This window comes from Macaca mulatta, chromosome 8, assembly GCF_049350105.2.
Source record: "Macaca mulatta isolate MMU2019108-1 chromosome 8, T2T-MMU8v2.0, whole genome shotgun sequence".
Classification (NCBI taxonomy): domain Eukaryota; kingdom Metazoa; phylum Chordata; class Mammalia; order Primates; family Cercopithecidae; genus Macaca; species Macaca mulatta.
This window is the reverse complement of record NC_133413.1, coordinates 99,161,787-99,185,168: the sequence shown is the minus strand read 5'-3', so window position 1 is coordinate 99,185,168 and position 23,382 is coordinate 99,161,787. Positions and strand designations below refer to the sequence as shown.

At 35.1% G+C, this 23,382-nt stretch overlaps 1 long non-coding RNA gene across 1 annotated transcript in view; it reads right to left on the bottom strand.

The window, feature by feature from the left end:
• Positions 1–1,540: 1,540 nt before the first annotated feature.
• LOC144330620 (uncharacterized) overlaps positions 1,541–23,382 on the bottom strand; it is a 167,144-nt gene continuing 145,302 nt past the window's right edge. Inside the window, exons 2-3 of the long non-coding RNA XR_013396927.1 lie at positions 13,833–13,926; positions 1,541–1,572 (exon numbers count right to left, since the gene is read on the bottom strand). This is a non-coding gene — a long non-coding RNA (uncharacterized LOC144330620). The remainder of the gene's footprint in view (positions 1,573–13,832; positions 13,927–23,382) is intronic.

Genomic DNA, 23,382 nt, shown 5'->3' with positions numbered 1-23,382 from the left:
GTTGGGGGGTCCATATTTGGCAGCTTTTTCAGACGTATTGTCTGCCAGAGAAACAGTGTCAGTCTCCTTGGCATGTGCCAACAATAAACAAAAGCAACCTCAGTTAGAAGATGAATAGGCAGTAATAGGGTAACAATTATATGGCCACTGGCAATAGCAGTACCGGCAGAGGTCAGAAATGGAACTTTTCAATAGAGCCAACAGTATGGTGGAGTCCAAAGCACACCTCAAGTGTAAATAGTGTCTGTTTTCTCTTTGCCAAGGCTCGTGTAAGATCTAGACTGAACTCAGGTTCAGGCTGATTACATAGAAAGCAGAGTTTGTCTCAAGTGTTTCATGTAAGGAAACTATGGCACAGTCAGTTATTATGTGTCAGTGAGAATTCTGCTTAGGACAGCCATGACAAAACAGAAATCTGGACTGTCGAGGAGGTGTCTAAAAAAATCATAGTTTTAAAACCATTTATATAGCTATAAAGCAATCACGTAGAATAGAATGGGCTTTCCATCATCAGGGAGGAGTAATAGAACAGCACGGTTCAGGGTGTTACAATGATACAATAGAGACAGAATTGTTAATAGGTCCTGTTCATCATTGGTCTGCCATTGTATAAAGAGGTGCTGTGTTTTATGAGCTTGTAAGAGTGCTGACACATCAAGGGTAACAGAGGTGAGTAGGGAGGCCTAATGTAAGAATAAAGTCTTTGTCCATTAGGGTGGTAGCTGTGGCTTCTGCACACAGGCATGTCACAGGTTGATCAAAATGAGAAACATGACATAAAATGTAATTGAGAGACAAACAGCTATTCTGGAATACTAGCAACAATCTCATTAATTTCATGGCAATATCATTGAAAATGTTTGTCAAAACTGGATAAACTGAGGGCTGGGGGTGAAGATAACGCTTATTTTAATACTTCAAACGAGGCCAGTGTCTCAGAGGGCCATAAAAGGGGTTCTGAGGTTATACCCGAGAGGAGAACATATAAAGGCTTGGCTAGGATGGCAAAACTAAGAATCCACTGATGCCAATAACCAGCTACCTCTAAAAATTTTCGTATTTTTTTTTCCTTTATTCTTAAGATTGACAAAATTCATTCAAGGCATTTTAGTGTGAGTTTTTTAGTGCTCCAAGATGCTTTATGGCCTAAATAAGTCAGTTGTTTGTACCCATTGAAGTTTAGATTTGGAGGCTTTGTAGCCTTTCTCAGTCAGTACCTTCAGAAGGATTAGGGAGTCTATACAAGCATTCTATTCAGTTTGGTTGCAAAGTAGGGGTCATCGACAAATTGGACAAGTGTGGAGTCCTGGGTAATGATTATAATGTCTCAATCCCTTTGAAGACTTGAGAAATATTGAGGGTGACTTCGCAACTCTTACTGGTATGAGATTCTTGGTTCTCCATATAATAGCAATTAACACGAGGCCAGACAAACTTTTCCCACATAAGGTTTATTAAAACTTATACCCAGAATTGTTGGGCATAAGGGATACAGTGCAGGAAGAAGGGTTCTTTGGCTGGCTCCTGGAGGGTAGGTCCTTGTGGTGTTTTCAGGAGTGTAACATGAATAACCTATGAGGTAAGCAAGCATCACTACAGGCGCAGAGTGAAGTACTGGGTGCACAGGCACAGTAAGAAATCGTACTAGCACATACATTGCATGATCAGAAAATAACAAATAAGATCCACCCTGAGCAAGGATCAGGATCTTGCCCCGAGGGGAAGGCTATGGTCAGTCACCTTCCTTGTCTTGTGTGCATGTGGGTGGTAGGGTTGGCTGTCCTGGGTAAGCTTTGTGATGGAATGTTGTTTACCCTATCTTTCTAATAATTTGCAGTATCTCAGCGAGTAAGGGGATGATCATGCAAGGTCTGATGGTTAGTGGGTATGCATGAAAAAATACATTAGTGGGAGTGGGGCCAAGTCCCACATCTACTCTTTCTCAAGTTCAAATCTAGAGACATATATTTTTAGATATTTTTTATTATCATCTAATTTCTAGTATACATTTCTATGTTATTTAACTTTTGTTAGAACACCAAGTAGTCAAAATATCAGAGACTTAACCTAAAAAAAAATACTGTTTGCTCAGATTAATTCAAATGGGTTCAGCTAGGATTCATTTGTCTTCTCACTCTAGAACCTCAGCTTAATGAGTAGTCACTATCCAGAACATGTGTCCTCAAGGTAGAAAGCAGAAGGGGAGATGAAGAAAAATAAAACAAATGTATTTTTTAATGCCTCTGCTGGTACATGGCATAATGTCACCTCTTCTCATATTCAATTAGCCAAAGCAGTCACATGGCCAAGCCCGAATCAGTGAGTGAGATAGGTATACTCCACCCACAGTAAAGCATCGTAAGGGAGAGGAGGAATTAAGAGTTGTAAGAAACCAAAATAGGCCGGGCACGGTGGCTCACGCCTGTAATCCCAGCACTTTGGGAGGCCGAGACGGGCAGATCACGAGGTCAGGAGATCGAGACCATCCTGGCTAACACGGTGAAACCCCGTCTCTACCAAAAAAATACAAAAATTAGCCGGGCGCGGTGGTAGGCGCCTGTAGTCCCAGCTATACGGGAGACTGAGGCAGGAGAATGGCTTGAACCTGGGAGGCAGAGCTTGCAGTGAGTGGAGATGGCGCCACTGCACTCCATCCTGGGCGACAGAGCGAGACTCCATCTCAAAAAAAAAAAAAAAAAAAGAAAGAAACCAAAATATCTGCAACAATGTGCAGGGTAAAACATTTAATTGAAGGACAGAAAGTGTCTAATAGAAATATATATAATTAATCATTACATTGTTTTATTTATTAGTGTAGACATGGTATGCATACTAAATTCTCATCAATTACAGTTATTAACTTAGTAAACATGTCATACATTTATTAATGTTTTTGTCCAGTCTATTACATAGAAATCATTAGTAAAATAAGTTGCAGTAAATAAAACATGATTTGGAACGGCTTTATTATAAGTCATAAGTACCGTGATTTTTGATAAATGAATTAATCTTTAAAGGTGTGGAGCATAAGAAGTAATACCTGTACTTTTTAATTTAAAAAATAGCACTCTGGTGAATGTTGGTAATACTTTATTTAGAGGAAATACAATAGAAAGAAGTCAGTAATAACTTTAGGGTTTTACATAAGGAATTGGTACCTCCATCCTTAAATGCATCAGTGGTCCCCAAGTTATATTTGTGTTGAAGAGATAAGCCAAATGTCATTACTCTGACCTACAGTGGTTTGTATTTTTAGAAAAGATGGAATAACCAACACTTGCATTTTTACATCTGTGATATGAACCAATAACCCCATGAAATTGGATGAGCACTAAACTTTTGTTAAAAAAAATGATTAGTCCTATTTTCTAAGATAAAAATAATAAAATATGAAAATATTTGAAGGGGAGATTTTCTTCTTCTAAGCCGTGAATTAGATTTCTTTGAGAAAAAATGTTGAAAGCCACACATTTCCCTGAGAAGATGAAAAACTAAGATGTATTATTTATTATTTTGAACTTAGCAAAGAGAGTGCTAAAAAAATTACATATTCTCCTAAAAACAATTTGCTCCCTAGCATTTTTTCCAACCCCTTTCATTTCTATGTGCAAAGAGAACAGAAGCACAGAGGAAGAGTGTGCCAGTAGTGATGTCAACTACAGAGGAATAAAGTTCATGGGCTGATTTTGAAGCATAAACATCATACAAATCAATGCATTCTAAGGATTGCTGAAACCCAGATCAAATCTAGTTTTTCTGAAGCAATATGTTTCTTTGCTTGAGGCATCAAACACAATACAGCATTACATTATTTTCCAAAAAACTATTTTGTGAGAAATATTCTTGAACTTCAATAATGAATATATGCTCAGAAAGCTCATCTGCCACTACATCTAGATATGCTTCATAATTTAGATTTTGTTGTCATCAAAAATACTAATATATGACATGATATTTTATGTTTACTAGGTTAATAATATGTTGATGAGACATAAGCTCATTAAAAGTTAAAGAAATCTATACACAATGCTACTTCTTCGGTTCTACTACAGTAACAGATAATTACAATCAAAATGAAAAAAATGCCACAATCTTTATGATTTTAAAATTCTCATTTCTAGAATTTATTTTGGAAAATATTTTGGCCTATTGACTTATGCAGAAAAATAACTGGAAAAAATATGAAGGAATAATGCTGCAAATTAAGATTATGCAAAATTACCCAGACTCGTAATACATTTTAAGAGCTATTTAATGAAATTGCAAATAATAAGGCATATGTTTTATATATGTGCTATTTCTTAAGAGCCACAGTAAACTTCAGACAAATTTATGGCTTAATAAACATTTACAATTTCCAATTAAATAGATTAAATACATTTAGTTTGTTTATAATGATATAACTATATGCTTAAATGACAACGATGCTTCTTGAGGAATCAGCAATAGAATTTAAGTATATCAACTCCAAACTGTTGGCCTAATGAGGGCTCAGGGCAGTATTTCCTTTATTCTTCATTAGCTCAAAGGTATTAATCAAGGCTGAAGCAAGTATCTGATTATAGGGCTGGAAGGAGTCACTTGTATGAGAGGCAAAGAGGTTGAAAGCTATTATATTCATAGGGCTGGTACTTTTATATGGCTTGCCTCGGTAGATTGCTTCTTTGTATTAAAAATTCGATGTGATTAGTGGGCACAATGAGTTTGTGATGAATAGCCTTTTACTTAGTTGGGCACTTTGTTCTGGGAAGACCAGAGATTCTAGTATAGGGCGCAGAGAAAAAGAGAATTTAACTGGTATATTTAGCTTGTTGCTCTAGGCTTTGAAAAGAAAATGAGAAAATGTCCTTTTACTTGTATTTCATTTTTCCTGCCACTGAAATTATAGAATGCTAAAGGTCTTTGGAAATGAGTCAAAGAAGCCAAAGGAAATTCTCCAACTTTGCATCGTTCAAACTGACTCACCAGAGTAGGAGCCTGCATAAGGCTTTCTGGGTGGATGGTGAAGAGCGTCTTGCAGCAACTCTAGAAGCTAACAGTCTCCTAAATGCTATTATTCTAGTAACTTCACACTTCTTTCACCCTAATTATGAAGAGTAAGCATACACATTAAGCTAAAAAATGTCATGGAGTCACAGAGTTAGAGGTGGAACTTTAGGTATTTAGTCTTAAAAATCTGAAAACTGATTAGAGAAGAGAGTTCTCTTTTTTGTTATCTTTGCATTATCTTCACTCTGTATATAACCTGTGTGGAAAGGCTGCATGAGATCTTTGGAAGAAGTATGATCTTCTAGCCCATACTGGTGCTTTTCTTCTTATCTGGATCTGAGGGGTGGAGGTAGGTGAAATAGATTCATTACCTGCATTTAATTGCTCATTATTTTAATTTTCTACAATTTTGTTTTCTTGGTAGCATTAATTAATTGCTTTACATATATCTACCATTTTTTTTCTTCTATTCCTTTTTGATCTTATGTGTTTATTCAAGACTTTATATTTTAGAGCAGGAGTTGAGTGGAAAGTACAGAGAGTTCCCAAATAACTCCTGACTCCACACACATACAGCATCCCAAACTAAATATAACTAAATATCACAGATAAGAGTGGTATATTTGTTACAATCAAGGAATCTGCATTGACATGTCACTATCATCCAAAATCTATAGTTTATATTAGGATTCACTGTTGGTGTTGTATAGGATATGGATTCTGACAATGTCAAATGCTACTTTTTATAGCAACCTATTAACACTAATACATGTATGTAGTATATTTTGAATATTAATATTCAAAGTATGATTTTAAACACTGTGATGACAAAAATCATGGAATATAATAGTAATTGGAAGTGCTATTTATCAAGAACTTTTCCTCTTTCCTTTATTGGAGACAGTTCTCAGGATTAAGGGAGGAGACAGAACTAGACGGAATCTATTAAAGGTAATATTTATATAAACTCTCTGTGAAAGTCTTGTTCTCTGACTTGGATCTAAATAGTGCAATTGTCTAACCCCCATAGTCTAGTCACTAGTAATTTATAAAAAGTCTAAGATGCTGTGAATAAAAAGCCCTTTGTTCCCTTTCACACTTAACCAAGACCTGTAGGAGAAATAGTTATTGGGGAATAAATTCTAGTACTGGTGACACCCTTGGTCTTATATTTTCTCCTTACCCTGTGCCCTACTTTTCTAAAATATGCCTAGTCATTATCTAAAAATCAGTTCATACCTCACCCTGTTGAGGAAGGCTTTTCTTATTACTGTAATGTGATAAAATTAATCACTCCTCATTTTCAGTTTAATACATAATTCTATCAGGGCACTGCATATTAATTTCTGTGTTTACATGAACATCTCCTAGAATAGATTTCCTTAGTTGAAAGCTGGAGGTCTCATTAATCTCTGTTGTGCAGCAAAAAGCACAATGTCCTGCCTGATATATGTGCTCAATAAATAATTTTTATTTGAATTAACTAATGGTTACACTACAACTCATTTTTTATTCCCTTTAGTTGAGACTTATCTTTGTTTCTCCATATGGTTTTTCTGTTATATTCCAAACCATTCGCTGTTCAAATAAACAAAGAAAATGTGACTTTAATTTTTCTATGACTAATCTAATATTTATCATAAGCACCACAATCCCCAGCTGGATAACTCAAGAAAATTAAATTTGGTCCACTTTAGTTAACTCAGTCCAATCCAGTAATTTAAGCAGTCTCTTCTGATGACCCAGTCCTATGTTCATTGTTCTATCATTGTTAAATCTTTGAGATTTTTGCTATGATTATTTTCAAGATAGCATATGTATATGTGGTAGAGATGGGTCTTTAAATACTTCATTATTTATATGACCACATTAGTCTCTGCTGTAAAAGTAATAATGTTGTCTTCTTCTTGGACTAGTGACAGATATAAACAGTTCCTATTAGGTTTTTTGTTTGTTTTTGGGGGGAGGCCAATAAGCTTTTACCAGGAACTGTAATCTCTATTTCTAATCATTGGTCTATTAACTCTTCACTCATTTTGCCTTCATCATTGTGATCTCAGCCATCAAAGTGTAATTTTCAATTAGTTCAAAATATAATTCTCATACATACAACCCAAATATATGGTAAACATGTGTTAAAATGTCAAACGAGAGAAACAGCAACGTACTAAACTTGTTGAAAGAAAAATTCAATAAATGGAGTTTTATATATAAACATTCAACAAAAGAAATGCTGAAATACGTTTTCTAAGAGAAAACTTATTCTTATTCATCATCCTTTTGGGCAATGAAAATCTTTTTAGTTATCTTTTCTACGGAAGAGAAGTCAACCACGAACATGTAACTTTACAAAGTCTGAATCCCAATAAAGGGTAAATAATGTAATAACAATGGTGTACTTTTAGAGTATTAAATAATATTTGGGTAGACATGTTAGGCAATACTTAAGCATAACATTGGAAAGTCATGTAGTCATCTTTTTTACTTATTTCCAAGTTTCAGATTATTTCTCTTAACAGTGATCGAGCCCTCTAAGGAATTTTGATTTAATTCATTGGATAATGCCTGAATGTCTGAATTCTCACTATGCCATGTGTAGGGCATAGGAAATCAGAAGGCATACAAGAGTTATTTCCCCAAACTCAGATAACAACTCCCCTGTTGCAGGAAGTCAGGGACCCTGAAAGGAGGGACCAGCTGGAGCCACGGCAGAGGAACATAAATTGTGAAGATTTCATGGACATTTATCAGTTCCCAAAATTAATACTCTTATAATTTCTTATGGCTGTCTTTAATCTCTTAATCCTGTTATCTTCGTAAGCTGAGAATATACATTGCCTCAGGACCACTATTGTACAAATTGATTGTAGAACATGCGTGTTTGAACAATATGAAATCTGATTGTAAAACACAGGTGTTTGAACAATATGAAATCAGTGCACCTTGAAAACGAACAGAATAACAGCAATTTTAGGGAACAAGGGAAGACAACCTAAGGTCCGACTGCCTACGGGGTCAGGCAGAATACAACCATATTTTTCTTCTTGCAGAGAGTCTATAAATGGATATGCAAGTAGGAGAGATATTCCTTAATTCTTTTCCTAGCAAGGAATATTAATAATTAATACCTTGGGGAAGGAATGTATTCCTGGGGGGAGGTCTCTAAATGGCCACTCTGGGAGTATCTGTCTTACGCAATTGAGATAAGGACTGAAATACGCCCTGGTCTCCTGCAGTACCCTCAGGCTTATTAGGGTGGGGAAAAGATCCCACCCTGGTAAATTTGAGGTCAGACTGGTTCTCTGCTCTCGAACCCTGTTTTCTGTTGTTTAAGACGTTTATCAAGACAATATGTGCACAGCCAAACATAGACCCTCATCAGTAATTCTAATTTTGTCCTTTGCCTTGTGATCTTTATTGGCCTTTAAAGCATGTGATCTTTGTGACCTACTCCCTGTTTGTACACCCCCTCCCTTTTTAAAGTCCTTAGTAAAAACCTGCTGGTTTTGTGGCTCAGGCAGACATCATGGACCTACCAATATGTGATGTCACCCCTGGAGGCCCAGCTGTAAAATTCCTCTCTTTGTACTCTTTCTCTTTATTTCTCAGACTGGCCAACACTTAGGGAAAATAGAAAGAACCTACGTTGGAATATTGGTGGCTGGTTTCCCTGATACTCCTCACCGTAGCTGCTATTGCACTACTGTCTCTTAACATGTTAAAAGTATTTGCTCATAATGTTTCTTCAAAAATATTGTGGGCTTCCTGTTTTAGATATTATGAAGCATACCATTAAATCTGTATCTATCTGCATGTTTCTATTTTGTGGTATCAACTTTTTGGGTATCAGGGTGGGACCAGCAGAAGGGCAGAAGAAGAAAACTCATTCAAGTTATCTATTTCCCTCAGTTCTAAAGCCAAGGTAATAAAGCTTTCAGATTCCTCTCTCTTTCTGGTCAGAACATTCTCTATGTAAAATTTATAATCAAGTACATTAGGCCTGGCTGTCAGAATGTCAATGAAGGACATATTGTAATTATCATTTCTTAATTATTATTTTCTCCAGTCTCATAAAATAGTACAGAAATAAGCTTTGAGTCCCAAATATCATGACTTATTATTAAGTTATTCAAATTATATAAGCCTTAAAGCCATTATCATATTTTTGATACTTTTATGATAAATTTCCAATTTCTAATTTAGTCAAACAAAAGAGTATGTTACACTCTGGTCTCTCTCTAGACTTACCTCTTAGCACTTTTCTCATCATAAGCTATTCTCTAATCAAAATGTGATTTATGCCTGGGTGCAGTGGCTCAGGCCTGTAATCCCAGCACTTTGGGAGGCCAAGACGGGTGGATCACCTAAGGTCAGGAGTTCGAGACCAGTCTGTCCAACATGTTGAAATTCTGTCTCTACTAAAAATACAAAAAAAAATTAGCTGGGCTTGGTGGCAAGCGCCTATAGTCCCAGCTACTTGGGAGGCTGAGGCAAGTGAATTGCTTGAATCCGGGAGGAAGATCAGGCCACTAAACTCCAGCCTGGGCAACAGAGTGGGACTCCATCTCAAAAAAAAAAAAAAAAAAAAAAAAAAAAGGGATGTGTCATTTTTCTCTGTGTGCTTCTGAGTTTGTCTTGCTAATCATTTTTTTCTTGAAACACACTTCCCTAGCTCTTCTGGCTAAATCTTAGTCATCTTTCTTGTTTTGGCTTAAGAATGACTTCCAAAATACCTCTTGTATGCTATGCTTCTCACAGTCTAGAAATTACCATTGTTCTGTTTGTCTATTTCTGTGTAATGAACCACCATAAGTTTTGTGGCTTAAAATAACAAAAGTCATTTATATCGCTCATGAATCTGCAATTTCCATGGAGCTCTGTGAGAATGATTTTCTCTTCTTCAAGTGGCATTGGTTGGGTTGGCTCTGAAGCAAGACTCTGGTAAAGTCTTTTTCACTGAAGAGTAGGCTATTGCTATGAAGGATGTTCTCTCTGTATTTTAAGAGGATTACTCTTGCTCTCCCATGGTGGAATGTAAGGAAAGGAAATATTTCCTGGATTTTCACTTTGAGAATCTGGTAAGATTCCTGGAGATTAAGAATATAAAACTTTGCCTCTCCCAAGAGCAGCCCTTAGGGGTTTCTTAGTCTCTACACTGTATTAGGCTATTTTTGCATTACGCTAAAGAATACCTGCATTTTATATTTAAAAAGAGGTTTAATTGGTTAACAGTTCTGCAAGCTGTACAATCATGATAACATCTGTTTGGTTTCTGTTGAGGGACTTAGGAAGCTGACAATCATGGTGGAAGAAAAAATGGGAACAGGCACATCACATGGTGACAACAAGGGCAAGACAGTGATGCCACACACTTTTAAACAACCAAATCTCACATGACACTAACTGAGCAAAAACTAACTCATTACCAAGGGATAGAGCTTAATTATTCATGATGGCTCTGGCCCCATGATCCAGTCATCTCCCACCAGGCCCACCTCCAACTTTGGTGATTGCATTTCAATATGAGATTTGGAGGGGTCAAATATTCAAACTATATCACACACTAATCTAACTTAATCTCCAGCAATTCATCAAAATTACCATACAAGTATTCCTCCCAGTTTTTAGCTATAGCACCTTCTTCTCTAGGAAAGCAGATATTTGCTACGACTTTATTAATTCCCCATCTATAGAGATTTTGGGGAAGTGGTTTGTCCTGAAAACCCAGTTTTCTTATACATCCAAGAAGAGTCATTGGTTTTTTTAGTTTGTCCAGCTTTATCTTTCTGTCAGGACGTAAGTGATAACTTCTAAAGTTGTCTACATATCATATTTAAAACTGAAAGTCACCACAAAATACCATTATGAAAATTAGGACACAGAGTAACATGGCTATTATCAAAATTCGAAAAAATAACAAATATTGGTCATGGTATGAAGAAAAGGGAACTCTTGTATACTGTTGGTGAAAATGCAGATTTGTATAGCTATTATGTAAAATGGTATGGAAGTTTCTAAATAAATCTAAAATAGAACTACTATATTACCCCAGCAATCTCTTTTCTGGGCATATATTCAAAGGAAAAGAAATTGCCATCTCATAAAGTTATCTGCACTCCAGTGCTCATAACAGCATTATTCACAATAGCCAAAATATGGAAACAACTTAAGTATCCATCAATAGACAAATAAGAAACAGTGGTGTGTGGATACAGTGGAATACTATTCAGCCTTAACAAAGACTGAGCTCTTGCCATTTTCCACGACATGGATGGGGCTGGAGAACATTATGCTAAGTGAAATAACCCAGAAACAGAAGGAGAGATGTTGCATTGTTTCACTGATATGTGTAGTCTTTTAAAAAATTAAAAATACAGATATAGAGAGCAAAATAATGGTTACCAAGGGTGGGGAGGGTGGAATGGATTTGGGTCTGAGGTAAAAAGTAGCAGATATGTAAGACAAACAATTCCAGAGATTTAATATACAACATGAGGACTGTAGGTAATGAAATTGTAGTATATATGGGATTCATGCTAAATGAGCAGATCTTAGCTGTTCTTGCCACGGAAACAAAAAGGAACAAGTAACTATGTGAGATGATAGTTATGTTAATTTGCTTCACTGTAGTAATCTTTTTACTGTATATATGTACTCCAAACATCATGTTATATACCTTAAATATACACAATGAAAATTATTTTTAAACAAGAACATTTAAAAATTACACCCAACCTTTTCTCAGCAGTACACATATTTCTAAAATAATAGTTGGAAGAACAATTGGAAGAATATTCATTGAATATAATGGAGTACCTACTACTGAGGCAAGGAAAACAGAAGTGGATGACATAGTAGAAAGGGGAAATAATAAAATACAGTTTTTAAAATTGTGCTAAACTTTTTGTTCAACTGTGGCCTTCATACCAAACCAAAAAAAAAAAAAAAAAGCAACAAAATACACAATGAGCAATTATTAGTTTACAAAGATGTATTGTATTGAGGTTTGTTAATACATGAATTCAATGAAGATATCAAAGTCAAGACATGGGATCTTTAGGTCTCTCCCCTCTATTGTCCACATTTCCAGCTCTATGCTGAGGCTGGTTTGATTCTTTTATTGCTCTATAATGTTGCCATTATCAGTCAGCACTTCACTCATTCCCAGAAACATACAGAAAACCTCTCCTTGGTTTCATTGCCCACATTTGAATTTCCTATAAATACATGGCATTGAACCATGCAGAAAGACAGAAAGGCATTTTACTTTAGTCATCCCATCAGAATTAACCTTAAACATTTCCTTAGTATGTGTCAAACAAAACGGGCATATACAGATAAACCCAGATAATTATATATAACATACTTACCTACAAACTCAATCTCAGCCTGTCAAGTCCTAACTCTTCATTTGATTCTTTAATATGTCACCTGTGATCTGGTATTTATTTCTGATAGCAATACTACCCTACTATACTGTTGTATTGTTCTGTATCCTTCCCACTTTTCTTCATTTCCTGTATCCTACACACACACACACACACACACACACACACACACAGAGGCACACACAGATATTTCTCTCAGATTTCCACCTGATTTTCCTTTCCCAATGTCTTCACACAAAATCAGGCTGTCTCATTTTAATCACAGAAAACCATCAGTCTTCTAGCAGGTTCCTCTTCAAATTCACTTTACCTTATAATTTCCTCTTTAATTTGTCATTCCCTACTTAAGAGCCTACTACAACCTCAGATTCCCTTAGTAGCTGGCACAAAGCTCTTTCCTAGCTTTCAAACTAATTGTCTATTCTTCCTCAACATGCAGTTTTGTTTCATTTATGTGACTCTTTTCACAGTCCCTGAAGACAACCTGCTTATTCTGATTTTTATTCTAAAAATACCTGCTTCTTATTGTACATTTTGTTTTTAGGTCTTTATTAATGTCTTGCACCCAGAACTGGAGTTGTCAGTCTCTCCTTTATCAATCAAAAGTCTACTTGTATTTTAAGAAAAATCCAAATTGTTCTTTTTTTATGAAGGTATTGGTAATTCATTATTCCTTGTCTGTACCTCCCAGCCTTCTTTGTTCGAATATAATTGTACTTATGGTCGGAAAGGAGGACTGAAGAGGGGAGGGAACAATATTTATGGATTATAATGCTACAATTTACATGTTACCTTATTTATTTCTAACAAAAATAGTCTTATGTTATATTAGGCTTATTTTACGTATAAACAAACAGAAACATAATATAGCAAATAAATATCACAGCCAGGATTCAAATTGAAGTCTGTCAGAGTCTAAAACTTTTCTCTTTTAACCAAAGGGGATTTAAAAAGTCACCTCTCAGTGTATCTTTCTCTCAATAAAGCCTAGTTACACTCTCAAGGGGTCTCAGATAATTTCTTTATGTTAGTTTTACATCCCCAACTACATTAAGTGGAAGAACAGTGTACTAGTTCATTCTCATGCTGTTAATAAAGACATACCCGAGACTGGGTAATTTATAAAGGAAAAAGGATATATTTTTTTTTGGAGATAGTTGTGCTCTGTCGTCCAGGTGGTAGTGCAGTGGCACAATCTCAGCTCACTGAAACCTATGCCTCCTGGGTTTGAGCAATTTTCATGGCTCAGCCTCCTGAGTAGCTGGGACTACAGGTGCATGCCACCACACCCGGCTAACTTTTTGTATTTTTAGCAGAGACAGGGTTTCATCTTGTTGCCCAGACTGGTCTCGAACTCCTGAGCTCAGGCAATCTGCCCACCTAGGACTCTCAAAGTGCTAGAATTACAGGCATGAGCCAACATGCCCAGCCAGGAAAGAGGTTTTATTTACTCACAGTTCCTCAGGGGTAGGGAGGCCTCAGGAAACTCACAATTATGGCAGAAGGGGAAGGAAACATGTCTTTCTTCACATGGCAGCAGCAAGGAGAACTGCAGAACAAAAGAAGGGAAAAGTCCCTTATAAAACTATCAGATCCTGTGAGAACTCACTCACTATCATGAGAACAGCAACATGGGGGTACCTCATACCAGGTCCCTCCCACAACACAGGAGGATTATGGAAACTACAGTTCAAGATGAGATTTGGGTGGGGACACAGCCAAACCATATTAGACAAGAAGAGTCACATACATATGTGATTGACATTCATCACTATCTTACAGCTAGTTACTAACATATCTCTCTCCTCTTCTTGATTGTGATTTCTTTAAGAAAATGAACTTTCTCTTCATGATTATAATTTCAAGAAAATGAACAATAAGTGCATAATTTTTCTATCTCTATTAGTTCGATAAATGAATTCATGTATTAAGCAATTAATTAAGAAATAATACATTATTGGCAAAGTAGCTGGCTTTAGAATAATGCTTTGACCTAGTATTAGGCAATAAATGCCAGTTGATTATAAATTGGCAAACAAAAAGGTAGAAATTTTGATTAAACTAGATATGTTATTTTGACATTTTAAAGAGTGATGGTAATATTTTTAAAACAAAATTCCCATTTTTTGTTGTGTCCATTCATTTACTCCATTTACACTTCTAACTCATTTTGGTGTCAATGAGAGAATATCTGACTGCTATAGAAAATACATTTAATAATTTATTTATTTTTATGAATAATGTATTATATAAATCTATATTTTATGTATTAAAAATTTAAGGATAAACATAATAAATATAAGTATAAATAAATTTATAATATAAATATATAATTAAATACATTAAATTAAATCTAGAAAATAAATTATTTAATAAATCTCATATAATAAAGCTACACTGAATTTACCAACAGCTCACTTAAGAATTGGAATCTTTAAATTTTTAAAATTATTATGCCTATACATACGAGAAACCTGTATGAATACTCAGTCTTTTTAAACCAGATTCCAGAAATGTCTACCTAGTTCATTGATAAAGGTGTAGCATAATATTATAACCTCAAATATTTAAAAATAGGCCCTTATATTTGCTGTTTTTCATTGGAAAAGGCAGACTAAAATTATGGCAAACTCCTCTCAGTCTTGGAGTTTGGTTTTAAATCTTCATATTCAATCAATGACTGAAGTGAATTTTAAAGGATGTTTATCTATATGATTTAAATCTATCACTAAAATATGTAGTTGTAAATTTTGACTATACATAAAAGATTAATTCTCTAAAATGAATGTACTTTCATACTAACAACAATGTAATAAAACAAAGTTTATTGCAATAGCATGGTTAATATGATTGCATACCAAGGAAAATTAATAACTAATTTATGAAATGTGTTTTGTTTTTATTAGCATAAAGAAGATTTAAAATTGTTCTCTGCTTTAAGTACAACTTGTGGAGGTGAGTGGTAAAATATTAGTGAAATACGTCACACATACAATCATATTAACTCTCCTTAAGGCTCAAGGTGACCACCAAGCAGCTGTTGTTTTGTAAGAGAAAAAGAAACATCGTACAATAAAAACAAAAATACAAACTTTGCTTTATATAGGAGAGTAAAACTGAATTCAGCTGCCTTTTGTGGAGACTAAGTTAAAAAAACAGGTAATTGTGCACATAGTTAAAGGCCAAAATAAAATTTATCATATATCCCAAAGATACTGGACTATGTGCTTTCTGTCTTATAAAGTCAAGCTTCACTCAGACTTACATTTATTTATCAAGAAAATATTCATGAATCCTTAATGTTTCTTGTTGACATTTAAAAAATTGATATGACAGAAGATAATAAGGTATACTTGTTAAAAGGCAAATATGAAAAGTAACTTCTGTGGGACTTTTTGGCTTCCACTTGCGTTATATAAATCTGGAAAGAGTATCATTCTCACTCCAGTAAAGAAAAGTCAGAGAATCTACAAAAGCGCAAGTTTTCCTGAAGCCTTACAGGGCAAATTACTATGGAATTTTGACTAAAAGAAGTTACATGTAAATATGAACAAAAATATATGGATAAAACAAAATGCCCAGCATCCATTGGGTCAGGGAAATTACACTAGACCCAGAACAGGAGGTCTGTTTTGATCTAGGCTGTATTCTAGGTGTGACCTTGGGCATCCTACAGCATTTGCACCACCTGCAAGTGGTCTCTTCTCAGAGCATTTCTCTTTATTTTCAGGAAAGTTTTCCACTCTTCTGCTTTTCCATTGTTTTAAGATGCCTATATTAGCAATTAATGTGACTCTAGATTGTAATTTTTACCTTCTTTGTGTACATGTTAATGATAACACAAGCTGCAACATCCTAATTGATGCTTGCATTTGACTGCAATATATTCTAATTTGAATATTTTCCAAGTAAGTGGTTTGGGGTATTTAACATTCTATTGCATTTGTCGTTTATTCAGCAAAATAGACACCTATATATCTTTGCTCAAATTGCATTGACTATAAACCATAGGGAAAGAATATACAATTAGTATTTAACGTGATAGTATTAGCCTACATATAAATATGCATTTTAGTTTATTCTTGTGATAATTTCATACTGATTTTAGCAGAAAACGACACAAACAAAATGTCCTGTTACATGAGACTTTAAAAAGAATACAAAAGAAAGAAAGAATGTGAGTAAAAGTACTGAGCATTTCCTTAAAAAAGAGTGAGGAATTAGCAACCTCATTAAGATCTATGTTGTAGTATGCAGCTTCTGGACATTCTAGCTGCCTTAAAACACTTTGAAAGCTTTTATGAACTTTCGTATAATTAGGATATGAGTTTTAGCAACTTAAATATGTCTCGAAGACTGCAGGCAGTTTGCCTCAATAGGCAAAGTTTGCAATAATCTGTTTATTTTCTTAAATTCTTATTGTACTTTAGACAAATAGCATTTCTTAAAAACTTCTTTCCCTCAAATAGCTACAAAATATTTTTAGAGTTTTGAAGTTAATTCTCTATTTGTTCAATAACAGTAACCAAAACAGTGAAACAAGTGCAGTTTCTAAATGACATTTTTATGTCTGCAGCCAGCAATTGAAACACTCCCAAACACTGCAATTCCAACAGCATTCTTTCAAAATAATTCTGCAAACCACTGAGCCAATGGCTGCCCTTATAAAAGATAAATAGGTAGTAACTGTAATTTATTTTTGAATTTTCATATTAGAAAGGACAGAGGCTGAAATCATTCTAAAAGGTAAAGTCTATGAAAGGTTGATGTAAGTGCATGGTTTTGGTGCCCTTTAGCTAGCCATCTGTATCCTGAATAGAAAATAGTCTACAATTTTTTCAAATGTTGAGTCATATCCCAATTACGCAAGAAGTGATTATCTAACAGCTAAACTATTTAAAAGTTCTAAAATCTCTCCCCACACCCCCAATAATTTGATTTTTTCGTCATTACTTTCTTTACACAGTTTATATGGTACAGTAGGTGGGTTTATTTTCCTGTGTAAAACATATTAGAGTAGGGCAGGGTAATTCTGGTTTCAAAATAGAAGTGTAGAAGCAAGCTGGCTTTACTTCTACCAAAAGAAAAGCAAATACACAGCACCAAGGTTATGACCAGCAATGTCCTAGAACTCAAATATGAGGATGAGATAGCTCCCAGAACAACAGAGAAGTGAAAAATCTCTGATAAAAGAATCAATCTTCCATTTCTGTGATGTGCCTTCTAATCTACTGGTACCAAGTGTGTAGAAAATTCCCTCATGTCATGATTTCTATATTGGAAATGAGATCAAGGTGAACAATGATCTTCCCTACCATTTGAGTTCCCTGGCAGGAGATATGTTCCTACCTCAACCCAAAGGAAGCACTGTGAATGCTCGAAGGGAGAAATAGTCCTAAGGACAGTCAGAAACAAAGGAGGGAGGTAGGACTACTAACTCCAGCCCTAGAAGCTGTTCTTTAACTTGGCTAAAGGAGATGGCAAATCACAGTAGTTGTTCAGCAGCACTACACTGCAGGAACTACATTCCACAAGATCCCTGGGTACAAATCTCTAGACAACCTTTTCATACTGCTATGGTAGTCCCTTTGAAGCCTCTCCTATTCTACACCCTATGTTGTCTGCTAGAGCTAAGGCACACCTGGAATTAAGGCATTATCCAGTGCCAAAAGGGAGCAGTAACCTAGTGGGGGGAAAAATCAGCAGGTGAATTACAAAAAAATTCCAGTCAAACATATCCAGTGAAAACCAAAACAAGCCACACAGAGAAGACTGGAATAAATAAATAATCATTCAACGCAAATACACAGATGTACATACACATAGCAAATAAGAAATAATGAGTGCCCCAAACAGACAAAGCAAGGAACCAGTAACTGACCATAATAAGATGGTGGTATGTGAGCTCTCTGACTAAGAATTCAAAATAGCATTTCTAAGAAACTCAGTGATCTCCTAGATAATACAGAAAAGCAGTTTGGATCAGAGAAATGTAAGAAGACATTGAAATAACAAAAGCAAACAAACAGAAATCTTGGAACTGAATAACACCTTTGCTGAACTGATACATTTTTTTTAGAGGCACTCAACAGCAGATCGTACCAAGGTGAGGAAAGAATCTATAAGCCAAAATATAGGTTTTTGAAAATATACAGTCAGTGGAGAAGAAAGAAAAAAAGAATGAGAAGAAAGAAGCACCACCTACAAGATATATAAAATGATGTCAAAAGATCAAATCTAAACATTACTGGTGTTAAGAGGCAGCTGAGCAAGAGCAACGTATAGAAGTTTACTAAAACAAATAATAACAAAAATCTTTCTAAAACTTAAGAAATCTGTAAATAACCAGGTACAAGAAGGTCAAAGAAATTGAATAAGTTGACCTGTATAAGACTACCCCAAGGCATCTAATAGTCAGACTCTCAAAGGTTAAGCACAATCCCAGCACTTTGGGAGGCCGAGACGGGCGGATCACGAGGTCAGGAGATCGAGACCATCCTGGCTAGCACAGTGAAACCCCGTCTCTACTAAAAAATAAAAAAAAATTAGCCGGGCGCAGGGGCGGGCGCCTGTAGTCCCAGCTACTCGGGAGGCTGAGGCAGGAGAATGGCGTGAACCTGGGAGGCGGAGCTTGCAGTGAGCCGAGATCCGGCCACTGTACTCCAGCCTGGGCGACAGAGCGAGACTCCGTCTCAAAAAAAAAAAAAAAAAAAAAAAAGAGAAGATCCTAAAAGCAGCAAGAGAAAAGAAGCAAATATCCAGAAACAGACTTCTCATTGCAAACTATACAGGCCAAGAGGCAGTGGGATAACATCTTCACAGCATGGAAAGAAAAACATCTACCATCTAACAATGTAATATCCAGCAATATAATCCTTCAAATACAAAAGAGATATGAAGAATTTCCCAAACAAACAAAAGCTGAGAGAATTCACCACCACCAAAACCATCTTATAAAACAATGCTAAATGCAGTTCTTTGATCTGAAAATAAAAACACAAACATGCAAAAAGAATATCTGAAGTTGTAAGATTAAATGATATAATTAAGTATATAGACAATTCCAAAATACTCTAATAATGTAATTGTTGTGTGGCTTCCACTCATATCTCTAACCCAAAAGACAAATCTTTGAAGAACAATAACTTGAAAAAAGCAACTTGTTAAGAGATAAGCAATATAAAAATATTAAAGATCAGAACAGAAATGAATGAGACTAATATAACAGCACAGAAGATCAACAAAATGAAAAGTTAGCCTTTACAATAGATAAGCATAATCGATAGCCTTTAGCTAGACTAAGGAAAAAAAAGAACACTCAAACAGGAAAATCAGAAACAAAAAAGGAAGACATAACAATTCAAACAAACAAAACCAAAATCATTAGAAACTATTATAAAAACTGTAAATCAACAAATTGGAAAGCCTAAAAGAAATGGATACATTCCTAGACACAGACAGCTGACCAAGGCTGAACCATAAAGAAATAGAAAACTTCAACAAACTTATAATAAGTGTCAAGATCAAACCCATAAAAAAGGTATCCCATCAAAAACATCTTAGGACCTGATAGCTTCACTGCTGAATTCTACTAAACTTTTAAAGAAGATCTAATATCAATTCTACTAAAACTCTTCAAAACAAAAAGAAAAGTGTATTTCCAAACTCATTAGTTAAGGCCAGCATAACACAGATACTAAACCAGACAAGGATACATACAAAAAAAGAAAACTATGGACCAATATCACTGATGAAGGTACATGCAAAAATCCTCAACAAAATACCAACAAACCAAATCCAGGAGATCATCAAAAAGATTATGTAGGCTAATACTATCGTGTTAAATACGAATTGTATATTCTTTCCCTATGGTTTATAGTCAATGAAATTTGGGCAAAGATATATAGGTGTCTATTTTTCTAAATAATCTACAAATGCAACAGAATGTTAAAAACCCCAAACCACTTACTTGGGAAATATTCAAATTAGAATACATTGCAGTCAAATGCAAGCATCAGTTAGGATATTGTAGCTTGTGTTATTATTAACATGTACACAAAGAAGGTAAGAATTACAATATACATATATATGTCGTTGTGTATATATAGTTAAAAAACCATACTGCCCAAAGAAATCTACAAGTTCAATACAATCACGGTCAAATACCAAGTCATTTTCAACGAAATATAAAAAATGTGTATGGAGCCAAAAAAGAACCAGAATAGCCAAAGCATCCTGAGCAAAAAGAACAAAGCTGGAGGCATCGCACTACCTAACTTCCAAATACATTACAAGTAGATAGCAACCAAAACAACATGCTATAAAAGTAAACCCATACACCAATAGCACAGAATAGAGAGCTCAGAAATAAATCCATGTATTCACAGCTAACCAATCTGCAACAAAGCTGACAGAAACATACATTAGGGAAATAACCCCCTCTTCAATAAGGGGTGCTGAGAAAACTAGATACCCTTATACAGAAGAATGAAACTAGACCCATATATCTCATCATATATAAAAATCAAATCAAAATGGATTAAAGGCTTAAATCTAAAGCCTGAAACTATGAAACTCCTAGAAGAAAACAATGGGGAAATGCTCCAGGACACCGGTCTGGACAGTTTTTTGTGTAAGACCTGAAAATCCCCAGCTAACTTAAGCAAAAATAGACAAATGGAATTACATCAAGCTAAAAACCTCCTGCAAGGCAATGGAAACAATAAAGTGAAGAGACAACCCAAAGAATGGGAGAAAATATTTGCAAACTATCCATTTAACAAGGGATTAATAACCAGAATTTATGTGGAGCTCACACAACCCAATAGCAATAAAATAATAATCCAATTACAAAATGGGTAGAAGATCTGTGTAGAAATTTCTCGAAAGAAATCACAGAAATGGTCAACAGATCTATTTTAAAAATGCTCAACATCTCTAATCATCAGATAAATGCAAATCAAAACCATAATGAGATCTTACTCCATTTAAAATGGCTTACATGAAAGACACAAGGAATAATGAATGTGGAGGAATATGTGGGGAAAAGGGAACCCTCCTGCACGATTAGTAGGAATGTAGACTATTGCAACCACTATGAAAAACAATATGGAGGTTCATCGAGAAACTGAAAATAGAACTGTCATATGATTCAGCAATTCTGCTACAGAGTATATATCCAAAAGGGAATCAATGTATCAAAGAGATACCTGCATTCCCATGTTTATTGCAGCGCTATTCACAATAGCCAAAATATGGAATCAACCTAAGTACCCATCATTGGATGAATGGATAAAGAAAATATGGTGTATATACACATTGGAATGTTATTTAGCCATTAAAAAATGGCATCCTGTCATTTGCAGCATCATGGATGGAACTGGAAGATTATGTTAAGTGAAATAAGCCAGGTAAGAAAGACAAATATAGTGTGTTCTCACTTATAAGTAGGAGCTAAAAACATAGATCTTATGAAGATAGTAAATTGGTGGTTACCAGAGGCCAGGAACAAGAGGAGACATAAAGAGAGATTAATGAATTAGTACAAATATACAGTCAGGGAGGAGAAATAATACCTAGTGTTTCGTAGATCAGTAAGGTGACTATATAGTTAACAATAATCTATTCAAAATCTATTTCAAAATATGTGGGAAAGAATAATTCAGAAGTTTCTAGCATAAGAAAAAATAAACATTTAAGGTGATGGAAATCTCAGTTACCCTGATTTGATCTTTATACATTATAATATATCTAAATATCAGATGTACCCTGAAAATGTGTACATCTATTATATATCAATACAGAAATAGAACAGGGAAGGGAAAATTTTCTGAAAGAAAACATAGAAAGCACAAATTATAAAGAAATTATTGAAGAGATTAACTGTACCAAAAATCACAAATTTGGGTATAATAAAAAAAACAGAGTAGGAGAACATATTTGCAACACATATACATGGCAGATTATTTTTATGTTTTGGAATCTCAATGCAAAGTCTTGGTTCTATATCTCTATCATTTTTGAAGGAGGCTTTGTCTGGCATCCGACCCCTACTTCAGTGTCTCCAGGCTATGGGTTGGCATTAAATCGGCAGTTCACAGTGCCTTTCCTGTGCTCATATTAAGGATATCAGAGAACCCAGGTCTGGCAAAAAAGATATGTTGCTCCCTCCAACATCCCTATTGTATACAGCTTTCATATTCTATGGTCCTAGGAAATGGGCAGCCTGGTTCCAGCCCACCAATGCTTTAAAGTGTGTGTGTGTGTGTGTGTGTGTACAGCAGATCACTTTTAGCCCTCATTACCTTTGAAGTTGAGTTCCAGGATTAGATTAGATTGTATAGTGTTCAACATTTGATGGAGATACTTGCTGAGTTGTTGGGTATGATTATATCAGTCACTTTCTCTTTTAAATATTTTATCTATCATTGCTATGTGTTAGACTTAGAATGTTCTCAAAGCATGTGTTCACCATGTACATCATCTTGGCTAAAACTTGAATCCTCAGCTCTTTTACCCAAACCATTTCATGTTGCATAAAAAAATCATATGTCCATATGTCAGTGTTGTTCAGAACAGCAAGGATTTCAGTATACACACTAATATTTAATTAGATAATATTCATTTAAACTAATACTGAAATAGAAATTTTCAATAGTCTTACCCTTCTTCATTGTCTTCATTAATTGAATAAGCAATCATAGTTCTCAGCATGAGCTGGCCATTTAAAGTGAAAAATTCTACTGAATATTATGATTCTACTGCTATTTAACATAAATGAGTCTTTGCAATTTTAGTGACAGTTGTATCAATGGAATGCCTGCAGGCCAGAATCCTGTTTGATATTTCTAGCAGGAGGCTCTATAGGAAACTTGACATAAAATAATTGAATGGTTTCAAAGCAAAATAATGGAATAGTTTCAAAGCTTGAAACAACAAAAAGGTTTCAGTTTATTGATTCAGCCCTTTATTCCATCATATTGTACCAATAATTTTCATAATTCTA